This window comes from Giraffa tippelskirchi, chromosome 10 (genome assembly GCF_054371585.1).
Source record: "Giraffa tippelskirchi isolate mGirTip1 chromosome 10, T2T-mGirTip1v1.2.pri, whole genome shotgun sequence".
In the NCBI taxonomy this organism is placed as follows: Eukaryota; Metazoa; Chordata; class Mammalia; order Artiodactyla; family Giraffidae; genus Giraffa; species Giraffa tippelskirchi.
The window spans coordinates 39,258,926-39,274,902 of record NC_137284.1 but is presented as its reverse complement, the minus strand read 5'-3'; the positions used below and the strand labels follow the sequence as shown (position 1 = coordinate 39,274,902).

Sequence of the window (15,977 nt, the reverse complement as noted above, 5' to 3'; positions counted from 1 at the left end):
TGACATTAACAGACTCCCCAAATATATTTACTACATTCCTGAGAGGAAAGGGATAGAAATAGCCTCAATAGAATCTAACCTAAAACTTCAAACAAGCATAACAGAAAAATAAGGTTCTAGTGCCCCCTCAAGAGTTTCTATTTTGTGATATTTTTTCCCTCTTGTGCAAACCACCTTTCATGTGAAATATAGGTTTCACTCACAACTCTCACACCCAAACCTGGGTTTTAATGCCAGTTGGGTGTCCCATAAGCATCTTTTTATCAGTAAAATGGTGATCTTTTCCCCTGACTTTCTAGAACAGTGAAAACCTGCTATGCGCCAGACATTGTGCTCAGCACTGGAGCCTCCATCATTTCATGGGAAACAGGCCAGTTCAAACAAATAATTATTTGACCACAGAGTTTTCAAAGTACTGTCAGATGATTCCCCATTTTTGGTGGAGCAATGGGACTCCAATGTTAGGATGCACAAGAATCTCCTGGGGGCTTCTTTAAATGCAGGGTCCTAGCCTCACCCCAGGTATACTGAGCAGAAGTTCTGGGGTTGAAATCCAGGAATCTGTGTTCTAAACAAGCCCCCAAGAAATCTCAGAGTGCAGGGTTTGAGAACCACTGTCTGTCTCGTAGGAATCATAGTTGAGGCCATGCTTTGGCCATGGATTCAAAGGGCTCCCTGCGTAAAGAAGCCAGAGACTGCATCCCCAATGTGACATTGAGTTGAGTCCCAAGTGTGTTTGCCAGGAAGAGAACTCTAAGCAGAGCAAAAGCAAAAGCCCAGAATCATGAAAATCTTGGCACTCTCTGGAGAGGGGCATGGGGGAAGCAGAGAATAGATGTTCCACCTAATTGGAACATCAAAGGGTAGTAGTATATTAGGCCAGAGGCAGACTAGGAAAGGCCAACTATGCAAGCCTTAAAAATAAAGGTTCCACAGTCCTTTAAAACAGTTTCTCTGTATTTTCATTTAATATTGTAGTTGAGGAACAATTTTCCCTCTACCCTTCTAAATTCTTGGCTGAAATTGCCCTATAATTAAAGACAGATTAACAAGAGAAGCACAAAGAGACATTTAATAACATGTATACCTCCTGTACTCATGGCAGAACCCAGGAAAACTGATTAACTCTTGAAATGGTCCAAACCACCACCTTAAGTACCATCTCCAGCTAAAGACAAAAGAGAGATTAAATCCATTCCTTCTCCATTGATAAATTTCTAGAGATTCAGTCATTCTTTTTTTCTGGGTACTAAGAGGAAGACACCCTTACAAATGGAGATTTCACTTGTAAATATTTCTTGTTGTTGTTGTTTAGTCACTAAGTCCTATCTGACTTTTGAGACCCCCATGGACTGTAGCCCCCCAGGCTCCTCTGTCTGTGGGATTTCCCAGGCAAGATTACTGGAGTGGGTTGCCATTTCCTTCTCCAGGGGATCTTCCCAGCACAGGGATCAAACCCACATCCCCTGCACTGGTAGGGGGATTCTTTACCACTGAGCCACCAGGGAAGCCCTTACAAAAGGGTGGCTTCTTTACTCAGAGCTTCTCCAGTAGTCAGCTGTTTGTTAAAAATAATCAAAGTGATTCTTATGCCAAAGAAGTACATTTTGAGGTGGCAAATTCTATTCCCCTTTCATATCATTTCTCTGAACTTTACTTTTCCTGCCATTTCCCTGGCCCTTGAAAGGCCTCCAAAATCTCAGAGAAACTGCTCATGCAACATGATTGTTGAAACAATATGGAGACAGAGGTAGCTGGTTACAGATAACCTCACTAACGTGAGGGAGTGAAAGTTGCTCAGTCGTGTCCGACTCTGTGCGACTCTGCAGGCTCCTCTGTCCATGGGATTCTCCAGCAAGAACACTGGGGTGGGTTGACATTTCCTTCTCCAGGGGATCTTCCTGACCTAAGGATCGACCCCGGGTCTCCCGCGTTGCAGGCAGATTCTTTACCATCTGAGCCACCACTGATGGGAAGGATGCATGAAATGTGTCCTGAGATCTGGCTGCTCAAGGGAAGAGGAATCCCTTCCCAACTTCTCTGGAAAGCCTGAGTAGACTGGGACATCTTTGGCCCTGGTCATCGCTCCTAGAGGGGCCTTGTCTCCCTGCCAGACAGGAGAGGCTGAGATTCTCCGACAACTTCCTCCTCACAGAGGAATACCAGTGACCTTGAGACAGACTTCCTACTGCCTGCTGCCTCCCGGAACCAGGCAATTTTTCATTTCAAAGTCTTCCAAATATCCAGTTAGGTTAAGGGCAAAAATGCATATCCAGAAATGCCCTTGCTTTCCTTTTTTTTTTTCTTTTCATGTCAATAGGGACCATTTGCTTTTAAAATAGTCACCTAAGGTATGATTGATAGGAAATCACTGCTTGTCATTTCCGGCTCCATAGGAAACGTCATTCAGTCAAACTTAACTAAGCCTTTTATTTCTCATGTTTTCTCCCCCATGAACAAGAGCCTGTCAGCCGCTGTTCTAGAAACAGCAGAGAGCTTGAGTATGCTGTGTATTTTCCATAGAGAAATTCCCCCAGCCTAACAGATCAAATTTCCAGGTCTCTTTGTTCTTTCTTCATAAAAATATACCCCTCCCAGAGCTGCATGTCCAACCCTATTTAGGTGCCAGTTAGAACAAAGAGTAAGGGCATAATTTTCTGCCTTTCCTCCTCCTCACCAACTCTAGCCACCACCTCCGCCTGGCAACTCCACAGGAACCCTGGGCTTTCTAAGAGAATCAAATAATCCTCTGAAGTTCGAACATTTTCTTTCTCACCCTTCCAGCATACAGGATTTTCAGGAGCCTGTTTTAGAGCCAGCAGAGATTTTCATGCAGAAAGTCTGAGAATGTACCTGACCATGAGTAAGTTTGAGCCTGCCAGGGCTCAGAGGAAAGACAAGGACTTTGGCATCAGAATGTCCAAGATTTTTGAATTCTAACTCTCCTGGGTACTAGTATGATTTTCCTTATGAAGCCTCCTCAATTTTCTCACATATAGTATGGAAATAATATTAACATCTGAAATAAATAGCATAATTATAACAGACACTTTGGGCCTCATTCTTACTACCCCCGACACTTCTACTTTAGAGACTGAAAGAACTTAATACTCACTTTCCCAGTGTGCCTTTCAGCAAGGCATGACCAGGAAACAAATTTCCAGGGAGTGGGATAAAAGCAGAAGTCTGAGGGCAGGTTCTGGAAATGTTTCTGTTTTCCTAATAAGGATAGATGAAGCTCTTTCCCCCCTTCTTTTACTTCCTGCCTTGAGCAAAAATGTGATGTCTGGAGTTGCAGGAGCCATCTTGTGACCAAGAGAATATCAGAGTCATTAACCCCGAGAGCATCAAGATATGAAATCAATGCTGAAGCCACCGATTTCTCATGATATGTAAAATTGTGCCTGTTCAATTTAAGCCACTGCAAGGTGAGTTCTGTTTCTTGTCACCAAATGCATTATTGATAGGAGTAAATGATGTATTTAAAGCAGTTATAATAGTCACTGTGTTTTTTATACTCAGCTGTGTCCAACTCTTCGTGACCCCATGGTCTGTAACTCACCAGTCTCCTTTCTCCATGGGATTCTCCAGGCAAAAATACTGGAGTGGATTGCCATTTCCTTCTCCAAATAGTCACTGGTATTTGACAAATATTATTTCCATTCTCACCCCCCATATATCTTCTTCTGAAAATGGAAAACCCTCATCTATATCATCGTGTACATTTTTAGGTTGGAGTTGGGGTGTGGAATATGGATCCAGAATGGCTTTTAAGACATTGCAGTCTGTTTCTTCCTTTCATAGCCGCTTGCAGGCTCCTGTAAGAACCCCAGTTAATGCCAGGCAAGCCAGCTAGTTATCCCCTACATGAGTCATGTCTGTCCTGCCCCTAGCTTCCCTCCATTCCTGCCTTCCCTCATTCTCTTCCCTGTCCCTCCCTTCAGCCTGCCTGAATCTTCTCCACCCTTCAGTTCCTAGCTGCAGCCCATCATCTCCCTGAGATACTATCTCTGATATGATCAGCCACAGCCAGGAGCAAGAAAAGTCATATGATACAGACATGGTTGCCCCATTTGGCCATGGCAGTGATCCGACAGGAAATCATGGCTCTCGGAAAAGAGGGATCCAGAGCCTTTATGTCAATTACAAAAGACAGAGCTCTACTGCATGGTTGCAAAGCAGCCATCAGGGCTTGACTTTGGCTGCTGTCATCATGAAAATAAAAGAGCTGGAGTGCCGAGGTCAACCAGCAGTTGCCCTTGAGATAGCAAGAAAAGGCATCTGGGGAGCGCAGGAAAGAAAGACAGGAGGCATAATACAGGCAGAAGCCTGGGAGCTCCACGAGGTCCTTGGACAAAGAAGAGGGGAACTGAATTGCCAAGGCTTTGGAAGACTCCGTCCCCTCCTGCGACAACCCCTCAGTACAGGAGGGGTGTGGGTTACTGGGTGGTCAATCAGATAGATGGTGAAAGGTGACGAAGTAGCCCATATGGACCCTTCAGGTAGAATTCCTGGGGTAGGTCATCACCTGCCCACAGCCCACTTGTGCTCTTCTTGGATAAAGTGTGACACCTGCTGGTTTACAGGGGAGAAAACTGAGACTTCAGGCCTCAGTAAAAAGTTGTGCCGTGCTGACAGTGCAAACGGCCTGCAGACAGACTGAGTTCTCTGCTAGTGTGAAACTGTGTCCTGGAGACACTACAGCCACATACAGTCAGCCTTCTAGGCCACAGTTGCGCCTCAAGTTGTGGAAGAACAATGGAAATAACCAGAAGGTGAGCCACTCTCACAGGACGGTGTCACCGAGATGGACTGAGCACAAAGAGACTTGATTTTAGATCCCCCTTTACTTCTGCCTTTTTGTGGTCTGGAGACATTAAGCAAATTACTTGTTCTGTTGTTATTTATTTATCTTTTTGAAGGAATTTGGTATATTTATTCTACCTACCTTGCAGATGGGGAAACAGTGGAAACAGTGGCTGACTTTATTTTTCTGGGCTCCAAAATCACTGCAGAGGGTGATTGCAGCCATGAAATTAAAAGACACTTACTCCTTGGAAGGAAAGTTATGACCAACCTAGACAGTATATTGAAAAGGAGAGACATTACTTTTTCAACAAAGGTCCATCTAGTCAAGGCTATGGTTTTTCCAGTAGTCATGTATGGATGTGAGAGTTGGACTATAAAGAAAGCTGAGCATCAAAGAATTGATGCTTTTGAACTATGGTGTTGGAGAAGACTCTTGAGAGTCCCTTGGACTGCAAGGAGATCCAACCTGTCCATCATAAAGGAAATCAGTCCTGAATATTCGTTGGTTGGACTGATGTTGAAGCTGAAACTCCAATACTTTGGCTACCTGATGCGAAGAGCTGACTCATTGGAAAAGACCCTGGTGCTGGGAAAGATTGAGGGTAGGAGGAGAAGGGGACAACAGAGGATGAGATGGTTGGATGGCATCACTGACTCAATGGACATGGGTTTGGGCGGACTCCGGGAGTTGGTGATGGACAGGGAGGCCTGGCGTGCTGCGGTTCATGGGGTCGCAAAGAGTCAGACACGACTAGCAACTGAACTGAGCTGAACTGAACCTTGCAGCTTTATGTGTAAGGAATCAAGAGATATGATTATTGAAGCAACATATGTGTTTTTCAAGTGTTTGAGTATCTCCATGTACTAACCACCACAGTACTTATACACATATACATACTTACATGCACAGTACATAATATTGGTGATACAAAAATGAGTAAACCACCATTCTGCTCTAGGAGGAAACCAAAGAATCCTATTCTGTTAGCCTGAAATGCTTCTCCTCCACCAGCAGATCTTTCAAGTCTCAGCTCAGATGTCACCTCCTCCAGGAAGCCTTCCCTCCACACATATCCCAATCAAGCCAGGTCCCTAATGACACTCTCAGAGGGTGCCCTGTCATTCCCCAGGAGCATAGACCCAGGATTCAGGTGGCAGAGGGTTCAAAGACTGGCTTTGGGACCTTGGCCAAGTTACTTAGCATTGCCATGTATTGGCATCCTCTTGAAAAATGGGGATAATAATACCTAATTTCTAGGGTTTTATAAGCATTAAATAAGGTGGTATATGGAAAACTCTTGGAGGAGTGCCTGACAGATAGTAAGGTCTTAGGAAATATTAAGATTTTATTATTGCTTATGAAAGTTTTACTTTAATGTCCACCCCTCCCTCCAGACTGCTAACTTCAAGAAGGCAGAGGCCCTATAGGTTTTGTTCATGCCATATCTACTGCACCTATCACAGGACCTCAAAACGCTAGTTTTTCCCTCTAGAAAAATGCAAATATAGGAACTACTTCATGGGCATGTTATAAAGATTAAAGGCAATAATCTCTCCAATAAGCAGTAAAGCAGTTAGCATATAGCTGAACACATAGATAAGTGTTCAATTGATGTTATTATTATTAATAACTTAAATGGAGCAAATACAGTGTTCAGAAGTAATATAGAAAGGCTAAGTAACTAATTTTCCCTGGGAATAGGAACGTCCTCATCTACGGTAAGGATGCTTGGGTAAGGGCCTACGGGCTGAAAGGAGTTGGCCCAGCTAACTCTGAGATCACTTGTGGATAGATACAGATACTATACCCCGTCCTGGCCCTCCGGGAACTTAGCTCCAGAGAGGAGGACACCTTCTCCCACAGTCCAGGGCCCTTCACGGGCACAGAAGGACACAGCCTACCCCAGAATGCAGCCAGAAAAGGCTTCCAGAAGGTGAGTGGAGTGGAGACAGGAGGACAGGGAGGGTGACCAGGCTGTCAGACCAGACAAGCTGTTCAGGAGGAAGAGCAGGCAAGGGTGTAAATGCCGGGTAACTGCAAAGCGTCCCAGGACACACAGCCTTTGAGAGCACGGGGAGGATGAGACAGAGTGGAGCTGGAGAGGGGAGCCAGGAGCCACATAAGGAAGGGCCTTGCTTGCCATGCTGAGGAATCTGGGTCTCGTTCAGCAAGCAACGGGAGTAGCTGATGTTATTTCAGAAAGGGAAAGTGGGGCTATACTATCACAGTTACACTTTACATAGTCTTTCTAGAGGGACAGTCAGATAGCTTCTGGGGATAAGTTAAGAGGCTGTTGGAAGACTCCAGACAGGTAATGGTGATGGCCTAACTTACAGAAATAGAAGTAATGAGAGGCCTGAGTGAATTCAAAATGTAATTAGGAAGCACAATCAACAGAACTTATGGTCTAATTTAATGAGGGGAGCAAAAAAACAGCAAATGAGCCAGAATCTGATTGGGGCAATCAGGGATCTGGGTGAGCCATGCGCTTGATTTTATTGGGGTATTGTTCATTTCCCATGTTGTGTTGGTTTCTGCTGTACAGCAAGCGAGTCAGCTACATGCATACGTATATCCCCTCCCTCCTGAACCTCCCTGCCACCCCCCAACTCTCCTCCCTAGGTCCCCACAGAGCACTGAGGTCAGCTCCCTGTGCTATACAGCAGCTTCCCACTAGCCATCTATTTTACACATGGTGGTGTATATATGTCAGTCCTAATCTCCCAATTCTTCCCATGCCCCTACCGTGTGTCCATATATCCATTCTCTGTCTCTGTGTCCATTTGTGCTCTGGAAATAGGTTCATCTGTACCATTTTTCTAGATTCCATACATAGGCTCTAATTCAAAGAACAAGAGCAGCAAGCTTCCAACAGGAAAAGGGTCAGCACGGTTTTGTACATATTTCATCTGGTTTCTACATGGCCTGTGATGACCCTGTTTCTTGATATATGGAACACATCATTTCCTCATGCACAGACCTCCTGCGGGTTTATACGGTCATCCCAAACCTTTGTCGTTGAGTTCCAACCAACTCGCGTATTGATCCAGCACTGTCAGTAGTTCTCTCCAGCTTCCCAAGGATTTTGTCACAAGCTGCCCACCTTCCCAAGCTTCTCCCTCACCCACCAACCTCTCCAACAGGGTGACTCAGCCCATCAGGCACCCAAGTCTCCAGTCAGCAGCTTCATGAATGGAGCTGCAGCTCAAAGCGAAATCTGAGTGAGAAGTTTCCACTTGAGATTAATCAGGGCAGAGTTTGTACAAGGGCAGCCCTGAGAAGAGATGTATTCACCCTAGAGACCCCGGTGGCTCAGACGGGCGTCTGCCTGCAATGAACCCACCCAGAGTAAGGAGACCTGGACACAGATAGAAGCCTGAGGAACAAGAACTATTAAGAGAAGAGCAATGCAGAGGGAGAAGAGCTGGCAAAGGGGACAGCAGAGGGGCCAGAGACATGGGAGGAAAATCATGAGAAACTGAAGGTAGGAGGGAACTGGACACACTGCACTCAGAGGCAGCAGGGGCCACGGACAAGTCAGGACTGAAGTCTAAATTGGGGGTTCTGGGTGCTTGGGTTTCTTCTGAGATCTGCTGCAAGCAGCTGAAGATGAAGTGAGGAAGTGGAAAAGATATTTTGTGAAGATGACTCTTTCAAAAAATGTGAGAGATGGGACAGTAGCTAAAGGCAGAAAAAAATATCTTGGATTTCTTTCTGGAACATTTTTGCTTGGGTTGGAGCAGTATGTGGTGAAGAGCATGTATTATAGTTCAAGCTCTAGAAGCAGTCCTAGCTCCACACAAAAGCTGTGTGACCTTGAGTGTATTCCTTAATATCTCAGGATCCTATTTTACTAATCTGTAAAGGTGGAGATATAACAATACTAACCACTATTGCAAGTATTAATAAATAAGTTACAAGATGGCAAGTGCAAAGATAGTATCTGCTACTCTGTAAATAATAAATATTAGCTGGTTCTATGGTTGATATTCCAACTTGATGATAAGAAAGAGCATCAAAAAAAGACACTGAAGGTAAAGAAAAGATAAGGAAGTAGTGATGGAGCATGTTAGAACTCTTTTTCAATCCCATGGACTGGAGCCAGTCAGATTCCTCTGTCCAGAGGATTTCCCAGGCAAGAATACTGGAGTGTGTTGCCATTTCCTTCTCCAGGAGATCTTCTCAACTCAGGGATCGAACCTACATCTCCTGCATTGGCAGGAGGATTCTTTACCACTGAGCCACCTGAGAAGACCCAGGGAAATTTTATTCAGTTCAGTTCAGTTCAGTTCAGTCACTCAGTCATGTCCAACTCTTTGCAACCCCGTGGACTGTAGCACACCAGGCCTCCCTGTCCATCAACACATCCTGGAGCTTGCTCAAACTCATATCCTTTGAGTCGGTGATGCCATAAAACCACCTCATCCTCTGTTGTCACCTTCTCCTCCTGCCTTCAATCTTTCCCAGCATCAGGGTCTTTTCCAATGAGTCAGTTCTTCGCATCAGGTGACCAAAGAATTGGAGTTTCAGCATCAGTCCTTCCAATGAATATTCAGGACTGATTTCCTTTAGGATGGACTGGTTGGATCTCCTTGCAGTCCAAGGGACAATCAAGAGTCTTCTCCAACACCCTAGTTCAAAAGCATCAATTATTTGGCACTCAGGTTTCTTTATAATCCAACTCTCACATCCATACATGACTACTGGAAAAACCATACCTTTGACTAGATGGACCTTTGTTGGTAGAGTAATGTCTCTGCTTTTTAATATGCTGTCTAGGTTGATCATAGCTTTTCTTCCAAGGAACCAGCATCTTTTAATTTCATGTCTTCAGTCACCATGTGCAGTGATTTTAGAGCCCCCCAAAATAAAGTCTGTCACTGTTTCCATTGTTTCTCCATCTATTTGCCATGAAGTGATGGGACTGGATGCCATGATCTTCATTTTTTGGATGTTGAGTTTTAAATCAACTTTTTCACTCTCCTTTTGCAGTTTCATCAAGAGGCTCTATAGTTCTTCTTCACTTTCTGTCGTAAGGCTGGTGTCATCTGTGTATCTGAGGTTGCTGATATTTCTCCCAGCAATCTTGATTCCAGCTTTAGCTTCATTCAGCCCAGCATTTCACATGATATACTCTGCATATAAGTTAAATAAGCAGGGTAACAATATATAGCCTTGACATACTCCTTTCCCAATTTGGAACCAGTTTGTTGTTCCATGTTCAGTTCTAAATGTTGCTTCTTGACCTGCATACAGATTTCTCAGGAGGCAGGTAAGGTGATCTGGTAGTCTCATCTCTTGAAGAATTTTACACAGTTTGTTGTGATCCACATAGTCAAAGGCTTTGGCATAGTCAATAAAGCAGAAGTAGATGTTTTTCTGGAACTCTCTTGCTTTTTCAATGATCCAACGGATGTTGGCAATTTGATCTTTGGTTCCTCTGCCTTTTCTAAATCCAGCTTGAACATCTAGAAGTTCATGGTTCACGTACTGTTGAAGCCCGGCTTGGAGAATTTTGAGCATTATTTGCTAGCATGTGAGATGAGTGCAATTGTGCGGTAGTTTGAATATTCTTTGGCATTTCCTTTCTTTGGGATTGGAATGAAAACAGACTTTTCCAGTCCTGTGGTCACTGCTGAGTTTTCCAAATTTGCTGGCATACTGAGTGCAGCACTTTCACAGCATCATCTTTTAGGATTTGAAATAGCTTGACTGGAATTCCATCACCTCCACTAGCTTTGTTTGTAGGGATGCTTCCTAAGGTCCACTTGACTTCACATTCCAGGATGTCTGGCTCTAGATGAGTGATTACACCATCATGGTTATCTAGGTCATGAAGATCTTTTTCATATAGTTCTTCTGTAGCATTTTTGCTACCTCTTCTTAATATCTTCTGCTTCTGTTAGGTCCATACCATTTCTGTCCTTTATTGTGCCCATCTTTGCATGAAATATTCCTATGGTATGTCTTATTTTCTTGAAGATATCTCTAGTCTTGCCCATTCTATTATTTTCCTCTATTTCTTTGCACTGATCACTGAGGAAGGCTTTCTTATCTCTCCTTGCTATTCTTTGGAACTCTGCATTCAAATGGGTATATCTTTCCTTTTCTCCTTTGCCTTTCACTTCCCTTCTTTTCTCAGCTATTTGTAAGGCCCCCTCAGACAACCATTTTGCCTGTTTGCATTTCTTTTCCTTGGAGATGGTCTTGATCACTGCCTCCTGTACAATGTCATGAACCTCCATCCATAGTTCTTCAGACACTCTGTCTGTCAGATATAATCCCTTGAGTCTATTTGTCACTTCTACTGTATAATCATAAGGGATTTGATTTAGGTCATACCTTAATTGTCTACTGGTTTTCCCTATTTTCTTCAATTTAAGTCGAATTTTGCAATAAGAAGTTCATGATCTGAGCCACAGTCCGCTCTCAGTCTTTTTTTTTTTTTGCTGACTGTATAGAGCTTCTCCATCTTTGGCTGCAAGGAATATAATCAATCTGATTTCAGTATTGACCATCTGGTGATGTCCACGTGTAGAGTCTTCTCTTGTGCTGTTGGAAGAGGGTGTTTGCTATGACCATTGTGTTCTCTTGGCAAAACTCTATTAGCCTTTGCCCTGCTTCATTCTGTACTCCAAGGCCAAATTTGCCTGATACTCTAGGTGTATCAGTCCTGGGTGTTCATTGGAAGGACTGATGTTGAAGCTGAAACTCCAATACTTTGGCCACCTCATGTGAAGAGTTGACTCATTGGAAAAGGCCCTGATGCTGGGAAGGATTGGGGGCAAGAGGAGAAGGGGACGACAGAGGAAGAGATGGCTGGATGGCATCACCGACTCGATGGACATGAGTTTGGGTAGACTCCAGGAGTTGGTGATGGACAGGGAGGCCTGGCGTGCTGCAATTCATGGGGTCGCAAAGCGTCAGACACGACTGAGCGACTGAACTGAACTGACTAGGTGTATCTTGACTTCCTACTTTTGCATTTCAATCCCCTATAATGAAAAGGACATCTTTTCTGGGTGTTAGTTCTAGAAGGTCTTGTATGTCTTCATAGAACCGTTCAGCTTCAGCTTCTTCAGCATTACTGGTTGGGCATAGACTTGGTTTACTGTGATATTGAATGGTTTGCCTTGGAAACAAACAAAGATCATTCTGTCATTTTTGAGATTGCACCCATCTCAGACTCTTTTGTTGACTATGAGGGTTACTCCATTTCTTCCAAGGGATTCTTGCCCACAGTAGTAGATATAGTGGTCATCTGAATTAAATTTTCCCATTCCAGTCCATTTTAGTTCACTGATTTCTAAAATGTCAGTGTTCATTCTTGCCATCTCCTGTTTGACCACTTATAATTTACCTTGATTCATAGACCTAACATTCCCGGTTCCTATGCAATATTTTATTAGACAGCACTAAATAACCAGAACAATTGGACTTAAGCTTTCAGAGGTGTTGCAGTCTAGGCTGAAGAGAAGAGCCAAGGAATAGCCATGATAATATGGGTGGGAGAGAAAAATGAAAGTGAAACTCACTAGGGTCAAGAAGGCCACACCAGAGAAAGAAACCCTTACTCAGGACACAGAGACACCAGACAGAGAGAGGGGAGGAAGAGAGACTTGTCAGATGTGCAAAACCCTGCAAGAAAATAATCTCCTTCTCAAGTACCATAGGAACATCTATTTTTATTTACACATGTTTATTAGGTATCAATCTAACTGTTCATGAACACTGGTCCCAAGGAACATACTTGGCAAGTGTTTAGAGTGTATGATGTTGGCCTAGGTGATCATTCTATCAATGTGAAATGATACATTGCATCTCTTTAAAATAGTTTTCTTAAATATAGATGTCCTATTACTCAACTGATTCTACCACCTCCCCCTCAACTCCCATGTATTGCCACATATAGTCCTATTTCTCTTGTGTTGAAAAACATTCAACAAGTTTGTGTGGAGCATCTGCTCTGTGACAGGTACTGGACTTAGATTTGTGTCCATGAAATAATGTCCATCTTTGGTGATTGTAATGGAGGTGTTTATCAAGCACTGACTATAAGCCACATCAGCTACTATGCACTTTACAAGGTTTATCTCAGTCAAACAACAACAATAAGTTCTATTTCAGGCAGGAATCTATCAGAGAAACAGAACCACTATAAATATATAAGGGGATTTGTTGTAGGAACTTGACCTTACACAATCATGAGAGCTGGTTGCCTTCACACCTGATGCTGGAGCATGAAGCCATCCGGGGAGGCAGTCAGGAAGGGAAGACGGATATAGACTGAGAGGAAGAAAAAAGTGAACCAAAACCCACAAGAATGGGCTGAAACCATGTCAGGTTTTCTTTGTTTCTGATCTTGTCCTGCAAGTGCCTTGTCCTGAAACAAAACAAGACATACCTGGCCTAGGAGTCAGAGACGCTGAAGGAGGATTTAGTCAAGGGAGGAGGGCATGGCAACCGACCTCCAGTATTCTTGCCTGGAGAATCCCCAAGGACAGAGGAGCCTGGCAGGCTACAGTCCATAGGGTCGCGAAGAGTTGGACATGACTGGGTGACTAAGCGCGCACAGACAGAGTCATTGCAGGCCTGGTTATTACTTCCCTCCAATTAGGTGAACCAGCAGGTAAGTGACAACATGTGTGAACTACAAGATGCCTGCTGTCCAACTTGCACTTGGCAAGTCTCCCACTGGCATTTCTATGGGGGCCCGCCCTAACAGGAAATGTACAGGAAAGGGAATTCTGAGAAATGTAGTTCAGCCCCGCCAAGTTGTCAGAGTACAAAGCAGGACAGATATTGTTCAAATAACAGTAGTGAGTAGACACCATCAACCATCATCGTCCAGATTTTAACAAAGGCAGAAACTGAGATTCTGTTCTCAGAAACTGATTCTCTGAGCAGACAGACTTGGACTTGCTTGATGCCAAAGCCTGTGTGTCGAGCCATCACATAGACATTCTTTGCTTCTACTTTAAGAAACTTCAGAATGGTGGGCAGACAACAAAACACCATCTCTGAAGCTCCCAGTTTGGCCCACACATGGGCAAAGGACTTGGGACCTATGAGCTCTTCAGAGGCCTACATAAGAGGTCTAAGATCTGACAAGGAATATATATCAACCGCAAAATACAAAAAGAAAACTTAAATTCAAACAAATATGCACTTAACTGTGTGTCAACACATCTTCAGCTCAGCTACACTTTACTACATGAAATTTTAAATAAATTTTATATCATGCCATATGTATAGGGATTAGTACGTGTGATATAACGAGGTTAGAGCGCTAACACTGAGTACTTAGGGCTTGCTGATATCTTCTGGGCAGGGGAAATCTGTGGGGTGGAGGCAGGGAGGCTGACACTGAAAATCTATTTTAGAGATCACATTTGGGGCAGCTACTGCTGTCCTGTCTTCATCAGCAATTTGAAATCTCAGATGTGGCAAGAAAAGAAAAAATCCTACCTGATATTCACTTGGGTTATATATAAAACGAAGCAAAAACGGGCAGCCTCAGTCCTGGCACGGTGCCCACCTTGCTGATGTGTCGGGAGCATTTTAAACATATCACTGCAGGTGGTTGAATGAGAACAGAAACACGCAGATTAGATTTAGCAGCAAATTGAATTGCACTTCCCGAGATGTTTGCCTCTCTGCCTGGCCCCTTCTTCCTCTCGGCTCAGGCGGCAGGATGCCTAATCACCGAAGGCAGCCTTCCAGTGAATTCAATTAGCCAGAGAGAGCCTTGCATGGGTTAATGGATAAGAGAAATGGAAAGAGACACAACTTCTTCACAGAAACAGCCACGAGCAGCACGGGTAGGATTCAGCCCTCTGCTCGGCAAAGCACATCCTTCTCTGGGGGCCAGATACCTCGACAGGTGTGGCAGCTTCAGGTTCCAGATGTGCTGGGGAAGGAGGACAAGCTCACTATAAGGCAGAACCGGTTTGGTTCCTGCCTCTGCAGGATCTCCGCTCTTTAAGATTGCACAAGTGTTAGTGGCCTGATGTTTATGGATTCGCAGCATTTGTTCTAAATACTCAAAATACTCTAACACAGTGGCAATGGATAAAGGTTGTGGACTGATTGTTTAGTAGTTAGTCAGTCTGTCTTCTGCCTTCACAATGCTTACTCTTGACCACTATGATAAACTGACCTCATGTAACATGGGACGGTCACCCCACCACCACTACCACCTCGTAGGCGCTCACGGCTTTCCCAGCAGGAGGGCACTCCACTTGAGCTTGAACTTCTACAGATGCTTACATTCTAAGATATGATGTTATGTGCATAGTTGACCTATCACAAATCTGGGCCTATCTTATCTATCTTGAGTGAGTGAAAGTCCCTCAGTCGTGTCCGACTCTTTGCAACCCCAGGGACTATACAGTCCATGGAATTCTCCAGGCCAGAATACTGGAGTGGGTAGCCTTTCCTTTCTCCAGGGGACCTTCCCAACCCAGGGATCAAACCCAGGTCTCCTGCATTTCGGGCAGATTCTTTACCAGCTGAGTCATAAGGGAAGCCCAAGAATACTGGAGTGGGTAGCCTAGCCCTTCCCCAGGGGATCTTCCTGACCCAGGAATCAAACCAGGGTCTCCTGCATTGCAGACAGATTCTTCACCAACTGAGCTATCAGGAAAGCCCTCATACATCTTAACTTGTCTGAAATAAGGGGTGTCTCTTTCTCTTGAGGCCTCAGACAGGGAATATTTGTTCATCTCACATTTAATTTAATTCAAACACATATGGAAATAGTATTGGTAGCGTTGTCTTTGTTAGTGCTGTCTGAGTTTGAACTCTGTCTTATTGCTTAGGGTCTCACTTGTAACATCTTTACCAGTGACTTAAAATCCCTGTGATCCTCTGTTTTCTCAGATTTAAAATGGAATAGTACCTCACGTGGGATGTTGAGAGGAATAACGAATTAATTTATGTAAAATATGTTTTTACATATATTACATATGTATTACACCTGTAATACAGTGGGATCAGTACTAGAAAGAAGTCCAGGTTTGCAATGGTTCACAACCTTCTTTCTGCCCCCTGACTCCTGAGGAAGAGGATGGATTCCTATGACGAGTAGTGGCTCAGTGTAGGTTTGGCATGGGTGATGCTTACCAGAATAGAGGACATTTTTACTTCCCAACCAGCCCAAACTACC

The 15,977-nt window shown here is 44.0% G+C and overlaps 1 long non-coding RNA gene across 1 annotated transcript in view; it reads right to left on the bottom strand.

The window, feature by feature from the left end:
* Positions 1-15,977, bottom strand: part of LOC145523298 (uncharacterized) — a 178,264-nt gene that overhangs the window by 70,408 nt on the left and 91,879 nt on the right. The window lies entirely within an intron of this gene.